Source organism: Aotus nancymaae, unplaced genomic scaffold (genome assembly GCF_030222135.1).
Source record: "Aotus nancymaae isolate 86718 unplaced genomic scaffold, 86718_ANA_hifiasm-v0.15.2.pri h1tg000004l, whole genome shotgun sequence".
Classification (NCBI taxonomy): Eukaryota; Metazoa; Chordata; class Mammalia; order Primates; family Aotidae; genus Aotus; species Aotus nancymaae.
The window spans coordinates 12,767,845-12,783,920 of record NW_026988415.1 but is presented as its reverse complement, the minus strand read 5'-3'; the positions used below and the strand labels follow the sequence as shown (position 1 = coordinate 12,783,920).

At 41.2% G+C, this 16,076-nt stretch overlaps 2 pseudogenes; one reads left to right on the top strand and one right to left on the bottom strand.

The window, feature by feature from the left end:
* Positions 1-3,125: 3,125 nt before the first annotated feature.
* LOC135268349 (large ribosomal subunit protein eL22-like) lies at positions 3,126-3,509 on the bottom strand (annotated as a pseudogene).
* The window catches only part of LOC135277715 (transmembrane 9 superfamily member 2-like), a 54,709-nt pseudogene continuing 42,140 nt past the window's right edge, over positions 3,508-16,076 (top strand).

The window sequence follows — 16,076 nt, the reverse complement described above, 5'->3', positions numbered from 1 at the left end:
TCAGGTATTCTTAGCCTCAGACTGTATTAGTGGTGCTTCACCAAAGGACTGATTTTAGGACATTCTTTTAGTAGGGAAAACCTTTTATGACTATGTAGATTTATGTATTTTCCTTTTTAGTCTTTTATAGACTGTCTATCATATATATGCATATATGCATATACAGTCTGTATGCATATATACATGTATATATATGATAGACAGTCTATAAAATATATATATTTGAGATGGAGTCTCGCTCTGTTGCCCAGGCTGGAGTGTAATGGCGCGATTTTGGCTCATCGCAACCTCCGCCTCCTGGGTTCAAGGGATTCTCCTGCCTCAGCTTCCTGAGTAGCTGGGATTACAGGCGCCACGCCTGGCTAAGTTTTGTATTGTTTTAGTAGAGATGGAGTTTCACCATGCTGGCCAGGCTGGTCTCAAACTCCCAACCTCAGGCGATCCACCTGCCTTGGCCTCTCAAAGTGCTGGGATTACAGTCGTGAGCCACCCCGCCCAGCTGTATATCATTTTTTAAAATGATTGAGCTTTTGTTATACTCCGTTTCATCTAAGGCTTATTTTTTATAGCTTCAGATATGCTTTCCTGAGACCAAAGCCTCATCACCTTATTTGGGGCTAGGCCTCAAATCTCCTCAAACATTTACAAATTATGCTTGGTTTGTGTCATTTCTGTAGGTGGCCTGACAGCCATTATAAAATGATTCTTCTGAATCTCATTCTGAAAGCAATTCCACATTAGGAATACCTCGCTTTTGTCCCTATGTATCACCTGTAGTGGTTATCTCCATTTTATAAATGAGGCTACTGCAGCCCAGCAAGCTGAAGTAATTTTCTCAGGATCACAGCTAGCAGGTGGTGCAAGTGATATTTAAACCCAGGTCTGTCTGGCCCCCAAACTCGTAGTTTTTCTACTATACCATTCTAGCTTTCTATCTTAAGGGTCTGTTATATTTTCTGCCTACAGAGTCACTGTAAAGAAAATGAGAACAATTTGTGTTAGAAATGTGTGTGTACCTTGAATCATCCAGCTGGGGTCAGGATTACTTGATCTAACATCCTGCAGTTTACCCAAAGTACAATTGATGAAAACAGGCAATTTACTAGTCCAATAAATATAGTCCAGTCTTCTAATCTCTGGATGAAATACAGAAGTGTAATCTGGGGAAAGGAATGAAATACATTCTGAAGGGGCCAGGCATGGTAGCTCATGCCTGTAAACCCGCACTTTGGGAGGCAGAGGTGGGCGGATCACCTGAGGTCAGGGGTTCAAGACCAGCCTGACCAACATGGTGAAATGCCATCTCTACTTAAAATACAAACATTAGTCTGGTGTGGTGACACATACTTGTAGTCCCAGCTACTCAGGAGGTTGAGGCAGGAGAATTGCTTGAACCTGGGAAGTGGAGGTTGCAGTGAGCCAAGATCATGCCATTGCACTCCAGCCTGGGCCACAGAGTGAGACTCTGTCTCAAAAAAAAAAAAAAAAAAAAAAAAAAAGAGTGAAATGAACTCTGAAGACATTGAACAAATCTTTCTTCAGTGATTGAGAATATAACATTATTATCCTTATTTTTTTTTAGATGGAGTCTCGCTTTGTCACCCAGGCTGGAGTGCAGTGGTGCGATCTTGGCTCACTGCAACTTCCACCTCCTGGGTTTAAGCAGTGAGCCAAGATCGTGCCACTGCACTCCAGCCTGGGCGACATAGTGAGACTCTCTCTCAATAAATAAATAAATAATAAAAAAAGCCATACCAAATGGGAGAATTTGGAAAATCCCCTTATTTCAGGTTAGATCTCAACCCCTTGTTCCTCAACAGTCAAGTCTAATCTTGGAAGGAATTCCAGAAGAGGGAATTTTCTTTTCCCATTGAAACTTATTTATTTATTTATTCATTTATTTATTTAGAGATGGAGTTTCACTCTTGTTGCCCAGGCTGGAGTGCAATGGTATGATCTTGGCTCACCGCAACCTCCGCCTCCAGGATTCAAGAGATTTTTCTGCCTCAGCCTCCTGAGTAGCTGCGATTACAGGCATGCGCCACCACACCTGGCTAATTTTGTATTTTTAATAGAGACAGGGTTTCTCCATGTTGGTCAGGCTGGTCTCAAACTCCTGACCTCCGGTGATCCACCCGCCTCAGCCTCCCAAAGTGCTGGGATTACAGGTGTGAACCACCGCACCTGGCTTCATTGAAACTTTTTTAGTGTACCTAGAAGGCCCTTGGCTTCCAGAGGTGTTACACTGGAAGGAATCAGACACAGTCGAATTAGAATCTTGGCTCTGCCATTTACTAGCTGTATGAACTTGGTTAAATTACTTTGCACCTTTATTTCCGAATTTGTAAAATGGAGGTAAAATATTCACCCCATGTGATTGCTCTGAGGGTGAAGTGAGCTAGCATGAAATATTTGTTTTGTTTTGTTTTTTTGAGACGAAGTTTCGCTCTCATTGCCCAGGCTGGAGCGCAATGGCGCGATCTCAGCTCACTGACACCTCCGCCTCCTGGGTTCAAGCGATTCTCTTGCCTCAGCCTCCCAAGTAGCTGGGGTTACAGGCACGTGCCACCACACCTGGCTAATTTTTGTATTTTCAGTAGAGACGAGGTTTCACCATGTTGGCCAGGCTGGTCTCAAACTCCTGACCTCAGTTGATTTACCCACTTTGGCCTCCCAAAGTGCTGGGATTACAGGCGTGAGCCACCGCACCCTGCCACAAACATGAAATATTTAGGACAGTGCCTAGCAGGTAGTACACATATAATGTTTCCTATTCCTCCTTCTCTCGCATATATGTTCTCCCAGACCTAGGAGGCAGTTGATTTGTAAATGTCTCATACAACAATAGCTCATGCATGCAGAGAGAGGATTATGCAGTGAGGACATGCTAAGCCACATATTATTTATCCGAATGCCAAAACATGGCTGTTATAGCTGGGGAGAGGAGTCAAGGGAGAGTAGTGACATATATCGCTAATGGTGCTCTTTCTTTATTTTCTTGTCTTGGGTTGAAAAATGCTTTATTTCTGTTTTTGGTTCCCAAATTTTATTCAGGAACTCATATAATTTAACAGCACCTTGAAAAAAGAAAAGAACTCATACAAAATATTCAAGATAAATGAATTTTAATCCTCATCTTCCTCCTCTTCTGCATCCTGGTTAATTTGGAAGTAATGTAATTCCTAACTCTCTGCTGTTAGCAACTACGTACAACTAATCGAGTAGATAATTCTTTTTCAGATATTTTTTTTGTGAGGTATTTCATATATCTTTTGGAAAAAAGCACCTCAGAAGTCACAGTAATCTTGCTCTTGCTCATTTTGATGGTCACATCCTCTCCAAGGAAGGCTCTCAGCTTTTCTGTTCACTTTGATCCTTTCCTGCAAAAATTGCTCAAAATTGGCAACACCATGATTACATCTTCTACAGAATGGGTGCAATCAAGAGTGAACTTTAGAACCTGCTTCCTTTTTTTGGTCTCCCTTCGCCACAAGCTTTATGGGCACCATGGTGGCAGCAGAGGCAGAAAGGGAGGTGAGTGAACTATGCAGGCTGGAAAAATGCTTTTTTGTGTTAAAAACATTTTTTTTTAATGGCGCACATCAACATTTCCCCAAGTGCATTGTGTAGAACACTAGTCTAGTCAAATAAATTTGGAAAATGTTACTTTCTACTGCCTCCTTTCTCAGCTTTACAAAGCACATTGGTGAAGTGTAAAAGTCTCCTAATCTCATTCGTAATAAAGAAATGTCTTGTCTGAGTCTAACTCGGCACTTTACAAATGTATTAGACTCTGGAATACTCTTTCTTTCTTTCTTTCTTTTTTTTTTTGAGACAGAGTCTTGCTCTGTTGCCCAGGCTGGAGTGCAGTGGTGCAATCTCGGCTCACTGCAACTTCTGCCTCCTGGGTTCAAGCGATTCTCCTACCTCAGCCTCCTGAGTAGCTGGGATTACAGGCATGAGCCACCATGCCCGGCTAATTTTTGTATTTTCAACAGAGACAGGGTTTCACTATGTTGGCCAGGCTGGTCTCAAACTCCTGACCTCAGGTGATCCACCCACCTAAGGCTCCCAAGTAGCTGGGATTACAGGCGTGAGCCACCACACCTGGCTATTTAAAAAAATTTTTGGGGGGACCGAGTCTGGCTCTGCTGCCCAGGCTGGAGTGCAGTGATGCGATCTCGGCTCACCACAACCTCTGCCTCCTGGGTTCAAGTGATTCTCCTGCTTCAGCCTACTGAGTAGCTGGGACTACAGGTGCATGCCACCATGCCCAGCTAATTTTTTTAATTTATTTTTTTAGTAGAGATGGGGTTTCACCATGTTAGCCAGGATGGTCTCGATCTTGTGACCTCATGATCCGCCCCCCCGGCCTCCCAAAATGTTGGGATTACAGGCGTGACTCACTGCAGCCGGCCTATTTTTTTTTTCTTTTTACTTTTTTTTTTGTTTTTGTATTTTTAGTAGAGATGGGGTTTTGCCATTTTGGCCAGGCTGGCCTCAAACTCCTGGTCTAAAGTGATCCACCTACCTCAGTCTCCCAAAGTGCTGGGATTATAGGCGTGAGCCACTGTGCCTGACCTGGAGTACTCTCTTAGGGTAGCATTTAGATCCACTGTGGATGCCATTTTGGCTACCCAGGAACCCATGGTGGTTGTGTCTTAGAGCAGCTCACAAAATCCTACTGAACCTGCAACATAGCTCAAACTTTCAGTGTACAAATGAGAAGCAAAGCTTCATATCTTGGTAACTATAAGTATAAAAGAACTTAACCTACATTATGGGCTATGAAGGATTTTGTCAACTAGCTGGGTATGCAGTCATCACTTGTCGAATTGTTCCAGTGGGAATGATAGAATTTGAACATCACTCGTTTTTCAACCTCCAATTAAATATTGATTCAGGTCAATATGATCAATGAATGTTAAAATTGTAGGTGAGTGAGTGTTGGGGAAATGGTTTTTCTCACAGTGGCAAGGTATCACTCTATAGACTTTACACCCTACGGTCTATAGTATCACCCTACAGACTACTTGCTAACTGCTCATGGAAAAATATAAAAGCGAATAAGTAAATAAACATGAGTTCATATGTTATCTCAGACCATCATCCAGCACCACAGCATTTATTCTAGCCTTCCCCCCTGGTTTAGTTGTAATTTCTTCCTCTGAAAGTAAGAAACCTGGCTCTTATTATCTATGATGCATTGACTTATTTATTCAACCCTAGCGCACATGTAGTTTCAGAACTGCTAACATATATCCTTGTAAGAAATATATCTATTCACTAGAGTACAGTGTTTATATAGCACTTTTGGGGCACAGAAATATCTTAATTCTTTTTCCCATACAAAGTCTGAAATCTGGTGTGTATTTTACACTCATAGCTCATCCCCTTAGGACCAGACACGTTTCAAGTGCTGAAGAGCCACATAGGACCATGGCTGCCGTGTTGGCACGGATCTAAACCACCTCATGTGTTTCATCTGTTCCCCTTCCTCTGTGCTTCTACATGGTTTCCTCCCCTCCTTTTGTTCCTTCTTATTCTCAATACAGAAAATTTCACCAGATCCTGTGACAAATTGATTCTGGCCTTTTGATTGAGAGAACTACACTGTCTTAGATGTGTTTATATTGCACAAAGACTTCTTCTTTTTATTTGTTTTGAGATAGGGTCTCACTCTGTCACCCAGGCTGGAGTGCAGTGATGTGATCTTGGCTCACTGCAGCCTCTGCATCCTGGGTTCAAGTGAGTCTCGTGCCTCAGCCTCCCAAGTAGCTGGGATTACAGGTGCGCACCACCACGCCCGGCTACGGTATACAAAGACATTCATGTGGCCAGTGGAGAAGGGAGATGCAATCCTGGCACAGTGTTGGGGCGGGGGAACATGGACAGGAAGCTGAACTCTATGCACACGATGAACCACTTACAGATGTCAGAGCCATGCAACACTTGTGGCTCTTCAGTCACCGGAATCACCATCTCCTTTCTTCTGTACCTGTCACACCACCTTGCTGTAGACACCTGCAAACTGCTGTTTGGACCCAGAGCCTATAATCATCGGCTGAGCTTGTGAGCCTGAGCCCCTGATCAAGCCTAGACACAGAGAAATTCAGAGGCAAATAATAATTTAGTTTGAAAAGTTTTTTTTTTTTTTCTGAGACGGTGTCTCGCTCTGTCACCCAGAATGGAGTGTAGTGGCGCAATCTTGGCTCACTGCAACCTCTGCCTCCCAGGTTCAAGAGATTCTTGTGCCTCAGCCTCCCGAGTACCTGGGACTGCAGGTGTGGGCCACCATGCTTGGCAAATTTTTGTATTTTTAGTAGAGATGGGGTTTCACATGTTGGCCAGGGTGGTCTCAAACTTCTGACCTCAAGTGATCCACCCGCCTCGGCCTCCCAAAGTGCTGGGATTACAGGGGTGAGCCACCACACCTGGCCTGTTTTGTTTTTAAATTAACTGTCTTGAGAATGCACTTTAATATTTTCAGAAAATAATACAGGTTCCCAAACGGGTGTAAAATTTGGAGTTTATAATACATTTGTTCAGGAGACATCAGTCATAAAGATTAACATTTGAGTGAAGACCTTTTGTTTATCAATTTACATAACATGTTTATTGAGTGCCTGTTACGAACTGAGTGCCTACTATGAGTTTATTGAATGCCTGTTATGAATTATGAACATCAAATGCCTATTTTGAATTATTGAATGCTGTGGTAAGGTGTTTCTATTCACAAAACTTTTGCTTTAAAAACATAGGTTTTTTTTTGTTGTTGTTTTAAGACCGAGTTTTGCTCTTGTTGCCCAGGTTGGAGTGCAATGGCACAGTCTCGGCTCACTGCAACCTCCGCCTCCCGGGTTCATGCGATTCTCCTGCCTCAGCCTCCCAAGTAGCTGGGATTATAGGCATGCACCACCACATCTGGGTAAGTTTCTATTTTTAGTAGAGGTGGGGGTTCCACCATGTTGGCCAGGCTAGTCTTGAACTCCTGACCTCAGGTGATCCACCTGCCTCGGCCTCCCAAAGTGCTGGGATTACAGGTGTGTGCCACCGCGCCTGGCTGATGTCTTCTTTTAATAACAAATAGTTTATAATTCTCCTTTTACTATTCTAAAATGATGCTAATAGGTAAGAGACAATGAAACATGTCTATATACATAGTTTCAATAAACATCAATATAACATCCTAACTACAATATAAAGAATAAACAAAAGAGAAGTAACTTTTTTTTTTTTTAAAATGGAGTTTCACTCTTGTTGTCCAGGCTGGAATGCAATGGTGCAATCTTGGTTCACTGAAACCTCCGCCTCCTAGGTTTAAGTGATTTTCCTGCCTCAGCCTCTTGAATAGCTGGATTACAGGCATGCGCCACCACACCCGGCTAATTTTTTGTATTTTTAATAAAAACAGGGTTTCTCCATGTTTGTCGGGCTGGTCTCGGCCTCCTAACATCAGGTGATCCGCCCGCCTTGGCCTCCCAAAGTGTTGAGATTACAGGCGTGAGCCACCACACCCAGCTTGGAAGTAACTTTTAATAAAATATGTATTTAGGTATGTATTTCGGTCATTGCCAGATGCTTGCACCTGTAGATATAATTATCATAAATATGGCAACACATGCATATAAGAATAGTATGCATTGGTTGCTCCAATACCAGATAGCTCTAAATGATGCCATGATTTTCTGAAATGATTAATTTTGGCAAAATTCAAAGCCAAATGTAGTAACGTTTTCCTTCAGTTGACATGGTAGTTGCGTTCTTGGGAAAAAATATCAACGAAGATTGAAACTATGTGAAAATACTTTACCTGTAAAAGGGAGTTAGGACCAGGTGCAGTGGCTCATGCCTATAATCCCAGCACTTTGGGAGGCTGAGGTGGGAGGATTACTTGAGCCCAGGAGTTCAAGACCAGCCTGGGTAACAGTGTGACACCCTGTCTCTTAAAAAAAAAAAAAAAAAAATTAGCCGGGTGTGGTGGCACACCTGTGGTCCCAACTACTTCAGGAGGCTGAGGTTTGAGGATCGCTTGAGGCTTGGGAGGTTGAGGCTGCAGTGAGCAGTGACTGCACCACTGGACTCCAGCCTGGGCAACAGACAGAGGCCTTGTTTCAAAAAAAAAAAAAAAAAAAAAGGTGGGGCTGAGTTAGAATCTAGGCTCAGATAATCAATAGGCAGTTTTGCACCCACATGAAAGTTAATTGAGGCATTTGAAAGAGTTGTAAGACACTGTACAGTTCTCAATTCTCCATTGTGCTTCGCAGGATATCTGGTGTTCTCTGATCCTCAACACCAGCAGCGTCGCCGCAGATTCTCATTATGACCCCTAGAGGGTACTGTTTCTCTTGTTGAGAACAACTGGACTAGAAGATCAAGCTGCCAGCCAGCTTGATTCTTTTTTGGATTGCTGCATATTATTTTAATTTTTTTTAGACAGGGTCTCACTGTGTTGCTCAGGCTGGAGTGTAGTGGCGCGATCTCAGCTCATTGTAGCTTCGACCTCCCAGGTTCACTCCATTCTCCTACCTCAGCCTCCCAAGTAGCTGGGAGCACAGGCAAGCACCACCATGCCCCGCTAATTTTTGATTTTTTGTAGAAACAGGGTTTCACCATGTTGCCCAGGCTGGTCTCGAGCTCCTGAGCTCGAGCGATCCACCCGCCTCGGCCTCCAAAAGTGCTGGGACTACAGGGGTGAGCCACCGCCTCTGGCCCCTGCATGATTTTTTTTTTTTGGGGCGGGGAACGGAGTCTTGCTCTGTCTCCAGGCTGGAGTGCAGTGGCGCAATCTCGGCTCACTGCAACCTCCGCCTTCTGGGTTCAAGCGATTCTTCCGCCTCAGCCCCCGGAGTAGCTGGGACCACAGGCGCGTGCCACCAAGCCCGGCTACTTTTTTTTGTATTTTTAGTAGAGACGGAGTTTCACCATGTTGGCCAGGATGGTCTCGATCTCTTGACCTCGTGATCCACCCGCCTCGGCCTCCCAAAGTGCTGGCATTACAGGCGTGAGCCATCGCGCCCGGCCCCCTGCATGAATTTTTATTGAGTGAGCTCTCTGATAGGGTACTGTGTAATGGATCAAGAAGTCTTGTCTGTTTTCTACATTTGCTTCTTGTGCCTCCATTATTACCAACCTTAGAGACCTGTTTACCTCATATGATTTTATGAGAATTGCTATCTTATAAAAGATTTTGAAACTCTAGGATGTAAAGATGCAGCATAATTGTAATCCCAGCTCTTAGGGAGGCAGAGGCGGGAGGACAGATTGAGTCCAGGAGTTCGAGACCTGCCTGGGCAATATAGCGAGACCCCTTTCTCCACAAAAAGGAAAAAAAACAAAAAGACAAAAAAAAATTCTAAAAGAATAAAAAAAATTCATTCATTTTAAATGGATTAAAAATAGTTTCTACCACTTAGTTATCTTTTCGCATTTGTTGTTTTGTTCTCAAATATGCCTTAGGATTTTAAAATAATTTTTTACTTTCCTAGGGAACAGTAATATGTGTTGTGGTCTGTTATTTCCAGTAGATGGCAATGTTTGGTGCAAAAAACTACTGTATAGCAATTGCAGATTGTCCTGGCTCTCTTTGTACTTAAAATCCAAACTTCATAGTGCGTATTTGAAAGTACTGCTCTTTTTTTTTTTTTTTTTTTAAAGACTTGATATGAATGAGCTCAGTTAAAACAATGGATAGGCTGGTAAAGAGGTGCATGTAATTCAAATTTTCACAAAATAAGTCACATTTTACTGTTGCAAAAATTTTTTTTAAAGGAGTTCCTAGAAAAATGCAACAATATTTTAATAGGTGGATAAGTTTGTTCATGGAGTATTTACCTTTTGATTTATCAGTTTTATAAATTATGATTTTCTTATAGGTTTTTAAAAAAATTTCATTTTGAAACAGTTTCAGACTTACGGAAGAATTTCCATAACGGTACAAAGAATTCCCATAGTCCCTTTAGCCAGATGCTTCGATTGTTAACAACGTACCTCACTTGCTTCGTTGTTCACTCTTCTGTGTGGGTGTCCATTATCATTAGTTTTTCTCTGAATCTTTTGAGAGCTAGAGGTTGTCTAATCGCCCCTAAACACTCCGGAGGGTACTTCCTCAAAACGAGGTCACTCTCCTGCTAGCATACAACCCTCCAAATCAGGAATCAGTACTGTTCAATCCACATCCAGCCATTCAGATTTTACCAGCTGGTCAACAGTGTCACCCTTCCCGTTTCCAGTTCACAGTCCTATCCAGGATTATGTTTTTGGTCTCCTCCAATCTGGACTAAGTTCATTAGTCTTCCATATCCTTGAAATTTTCAAAGGAGACAGACATTACATTGTGTAGGATGACTGTCAAGTTGAGTCTTTTGGATGTTTCTTCATGACCAGATGCAGGCCATGCATTCTTGGTAGGAATACGTGAAGAGGCACATAATGCTAACCTGTCCCGCCACTGGTAGTGTTAACGATGGTCACATGGTCATCAGGATTTACCTCAAAACTATTGTAGCATTAAAACCCATTAAAAAAAATTTTTTTTTTTTTTTAAGGCTGGGTGCAGTGTGGCTCCTGCCTGTAATCTCAGCACTTTGGGAGGCCGAGGTGGGAGGATGGCTTGAGCCCAGGAATTCATGAGACCAGCCCTGGCAACATAAAAATTATCTAAAAGTAGTGGTAGTGCCGGACTTGAGGGGTAATAACACTGCATGAAAGGCTTTAGTGTTTATTGGGGATTATCATTTAAGATCTTAATATATTGGCAGTATCTTAAAGCTCTTGACAAGTTGAATTTGATCACTCATCAGCAGAAACAACTTGATTCATAACTGTTTTCTTATGTTTTATTCAGTACTGAAAACTACAACATAAAAGAAAATCTTTCTTTTTCCTTGAAACAGGGTCTCACTCTGTTGCCCAGGCTGGAGTATAGTGGCACAGTCACAGCTCACTGCAGCCTCAAACTCCCTGGCTCAGGTGATCCTCCCACCTCAGCCTCCTGGGTAGCTAGGACAATAGGCACGCACCAACAAAATACTTTACATACAAAAAATGTAAAATATAAGAAATGGGCTGGGCATGGTGGCTTACGCCTGTAATCCCAGCACTTTCGGAGGCTGAGGTAGATGAACTGCTTGCACCCAGGAATTTAAGACCAGTCTGGGCAACATAGTGAGATCTTGTCTTTACAAAAAAAACTAAAAAATTACCTGGACATGGTGGCGCACACCTGTGGTCCCAGCTACTTGAGAGGCTGAGGTGAGAGGATCACTTGAGCCGGGGAGGTTGAGGCTGCAGTGAGCTGTGATCACGCCACTGGACTCCAGCCTGGGTGGCCGAGCGAGACTCTGTCTCAAACAGACAAACAAACAAACAAAAAAACAAAAACAAAAAAACAAAATGATAGGATAAGTTGAACAAGGATTTATAATCAAACAAAATACCCTAATAAGAAACCTGTTTGCAGAGGGTGGAGTTGGTGAGTTGCAGTGAGGCAAGTTGTCTTTTAGTTGAATTTAAGTAATAATATCAATAACATTTATATATTTGCATGTGGTGAAGACTTCAAACCAAATAGAAAATGTATAAGTAAGTTTCTCCCTTCCTTTACCCTCCAATTCCTACTCTCTCCATCTAACAGTATAAACATTATTTTTTCTTATTTATCCTTCCAGAAAAATATTTGTACCTATAAGATATGCATATCATCTTCTTGGGAGAAAATGGAATCCTGCCACACGTACTGTTCACCTTTCTCTTTTCACTCAACGCTATTTCATAGAGATATCATCACCTATACATGCACATCATTCTTTTTAATGGTTACATGTTATTTGCATGGATTACCATAGTTTATTTTCATTGTGATGGGCATATTTGGTTGCTTCTAGGTTTTTACATTTACAAACAAAGCTACAGTGACTCTCATTATCTATACCTTTGTGTACCTTCGCAGATGGAAATATGATCAGGACAAAAGGGACAAAATGAAATGAAGTATGGGGTGGGTTTAGAGTTGCAGAAAAGTAGTAGCAAAGAGATGCTATTACTGATGAATAGCAGCAAGCTAAAATTATTTCCTCCTAGTCTCTTTTTGAAATGAGGTAGAATATTAGGAACTGAAAATAAGATGGCTGGGTGTCCTGGCTCATGCCTGTAATCCCAGCACATTGGGAGGCCGAGGTGAGTGGATCACCTGAGGTCAGGAGTTCGAGACCAACCTGTCCAACATGTCAAGACCCCATCTCTACTAAAAATACAAAAATTAGCTGGGTGTAGCTCATATCTGTAATCTCAGATTCTCAGGAGGCTGAAGCAGGAGAATCGCTTGAACCCGGGAGGCAGAGGCTGCAATGAGCCGAGATTGTGCCACCACACTCCTGCCTGGGAGACAGAGTGAGACTGTCTCAAAAAAAAAAAAATGTCAAAGTGATCACATAATCGCCACCACGCCCAGCTAATTTTTGTGTTTTAGTAGAGACAGGGTTTCACTATGTTGGCCAGGATGGTCTCGATCTCTTGACCTCGTGATCCGCCCGCCTCGGCCTCCCAAAGTGCTGGGATTACAGGAGTGAGCCACCGCGCCCGGCTCCCTTCCTTTTCTTATTCCTATTATTCCTCCTTCTTCTCCTCCTCCTTGTCCCCTTTCTTCTTCCTGTGGTAGCTTTTCCAGAGAAGCTTCTGTTTGGGCAACAGTTTAATCCCATCTTGTCACCCCGCCAGAAGTCTCCTCAGATACAATTTATTCAAATGGTTTCTCCAAAGGGATTGTAAAAGTGAAGGGCCTCTAGATAGATTATGAGGGCTAATTTCTAGCAGTATTATTGTAACAATGGATGTACTGTATTTTAGTTTCTGTTGTGACTTAATTTACTTATGACATTTAACAGACATTTTAGACATCAGTCTTATTGGTATCTCACTAAAACAGTGCTGGACTTTTCTGGTGAAACTTTTTGGGTGTGTATGGGTTTGGCTGGGGAGATGGGATGGCAGAAGGCATTGGTTTTGCTTTGGGGATAGTTTTTAAGTTTGAGTTTTAGGCACAGTAAGTAAGAGAGGGTAGGTAAGTGGTCCTTGGGTTCTTTGCCCTGCAGCTCGTGGAGTAATAGAGTTAAAGACTGTGGCCTTGATCCATTGGCTAAGAAGCCAGTAAGCCATTAGTTCAACCTGTGTCTCCCAAACTTTTATTGCCAGTTCCATGCTCCCAAACTACGTTTGTGTTACAGATCTTATTCACTTCTTCTTATTTCTCTTTGAAAATGTACTCTTAAAATTTTCTAAAAATAACCTTAAGAATGGTGTTGTTCTATTACTTTATTTGTAATACACTTTCGTAACATAACTTTGAGTTCATTTAATATATTGATGCATTCAGTCATTGATCTAAATTTAGACACAATGATAATTTGAATGTCTTTCTTTTATATGTACATGCATATTTTTTAGTGCTCAATTAGGAAGTTTGAGATTTAACTTCTTTTTTTTTCTTTCTCAAATTTTCTAGTATTATGAATTCCTTTTTGTTATTCTTTTCTTATCTGGAACGCTGGCTATCATCATATTAAGGACTCTCCACAAAGGTATTATCAGATATAATCAGATGAGTTCTCCCGTAAGTAAAAATGCATATGTTTGATTCAGCAAATACTTAAGTGCCTATTCTGCCCAGTTTTCATCAATGTTATATTTCTATTTAGATTATAGCACCTTGAATACAACACATTTTTTATGCCTAGTAATTTTCTATGTTATACCAAATCAGAAAGTACAGAGTTGAGTAAATTTTTTAAAACAACAGAGAGGTTTATTAGAGAGTTGTTCATTATCAACTTTTTGATTATATCATTTTTAAGTGTTTCTGAACTCTCAGAATACCATTATTAAAGATTTTCATTGATTAGAAGTATGAGATATCATATCAAACATTGCAAAACACTATAATTTAGGTTATACTGTTTATACCGTTTTGACTCTTGTGACCACTTGTGTATTGGTCAATTTTTAATTGCCATAACATTGGTTAAGTTCCTTGTGTAGGTTAAATCATTTTGCTTTCTTCATGAAAGGCAAATCAGTTGTGTGTGTGTGTGTGTGTGTGTGTGTGTGTGTGTGTGTGTGTTTTGGGACAAAGTCTCCCTTGGTTGGCGATCTCAGCTCACTGCAACCTCCGCCTCCTGGCTTCAAGGGATTCTTCTGCCTCAGTCTCCTAAGTAACTGGGACTACAGGTGTGTGCCACCACGCCCAGCTAATTTTTGTATTTTTAGTAGAGATGGGGTTTCACCATGTTGTCCAGGATGTCCTGGATTGCCTGACCTTGTGATCCACCCACCTTGGCCTCCCAAAGTGCTGTGATTACAGGTGTGAGCCACTGTGCCTGACCAGTTGTGTGTTTTATGTAATTAACACACTCTCTCTGATGCAAAACTTTGAGTAAGGGAGTGATTTATTTGTGTGGCAGGATCATGTACCTTCCAGAGACCTGCTGAATTCATAATGAGTCATTGGTTTCTGGTTAGTCCACCTTTAAAGGAAAATTCCATTTCAACTAACTTTCAGAGCTCTTGTAACTTTCTGTCATAGTAACTTGTATGTTTATTAGAGACTTTCTTATGTGTAGGAGGATGCCCAGCAGGAGTTTGGCTGGAAGATGATTCATACAGTTGTTTTCAGGCCCCCAAAGAGTGCAATGTTGCCGTCAGCCTTCCTGGGTCAAGGAATAAAAGTTTTGTTTATGACCTTTATTACTTTAAATGAGTACACTCAGATATGTCCTAAAGATGAGTAGTAAGCTGCTGGCATAGGTTGAACTTTGATTCCTTTGTACAGAATGACTTGGAAAATTATACCCTAAAGTTTGTGGAAATCTGTGTTTTGTAACGTTTACATTACTGTCTTCTCAAATTAAGGATATGAGTCTAAGTATCTTCCTATATCAAGCACCTTCCGCAGCTTCTTTACCTCTGAGTAGTTTACTGTAAACTCCAATACGCATATTCCTTGCTTTGCAAAATAAACGCATTCTTAAAATCGGTATGTGAGTAGAATCATATTTTAAGTGGGCTAAGGGAGTTCATGATTCAAAAGCTAGCATTTTGAAATGCTACAGCAAGCCTAAGTGCTGGTCTTTAAGTGTATAAATGGAATAGCATCTGTAGTGGGTTCACAATGGCTGATGAATCCTAGCGCCTTCATTTATAAACTAAAAATGGAGCTTGTCAGTTTTTGATAGCCAGAGTAGTGATTTTCGTAAACAAAGCTGCTGTAAAAAATGGCTCATTAGGTGTTTCAGATGTCAGTGATAATTTCAAAAATCAGCTTTTAGGGTTATATTTTCCTGAGACCAAGTCTCACTTAGATTTTTCTTTTTATCCCTCACCTTGAATGAAAGGAAACAGAAAGAAATTTCTTTGGGAAAAAAAAGACTTGCTGTTTTTTAGTAGTGACTATTGAAGTGGGAAAGGGGAAAATATTTTGTTTTATTTTGAATTAGACAGTGAAATTAAGGCTAATTCAACTTATGAAAACTTCCTTCCACTTACCGTGAATGGAGAATTAGACCTTTTCATTAACAAAATTGTCAAGTACTCAGCCAAGCAAATAACATTTGCTTGTAGCATCCCTCGCTTGTAGTACTTCCATTAGATAATTTCCTTGTGTGCTGTTTCATTTAATGTCTTAATAAGGTTGTGCTTAATTTCTTATAAAGTCCTATGTACTGTTGAGGCTGTTATTGTTGCTGGTTTTCTATTTCATTTTTTTGCCCTTAGGTCTGGCCTGCCTTGGTTTTCTTTCCCCTGGCAATGGAGGAGCTTTATGACCTGTGCCATTGTGTTATGGGTCCTTCTGGGAACCCCTGCCAGATACATGTCTGCTATAATGTATAAGAGTAAGCATTACAACTGTTATTATTCAAGGAAGTTGCTGTGTTAAATGTAGAAATTAAAAGACTGTAAAATAAAACATAAAAAAAATTGCATGGGGTAATTTTAGCCTACCTATGAAAATGTCATTGTGACTTGGTTACTCTAAAGTGTTTTTAAAGTGGACTAAATCAAGTTGCTAAAGTAACTGTTCTGTT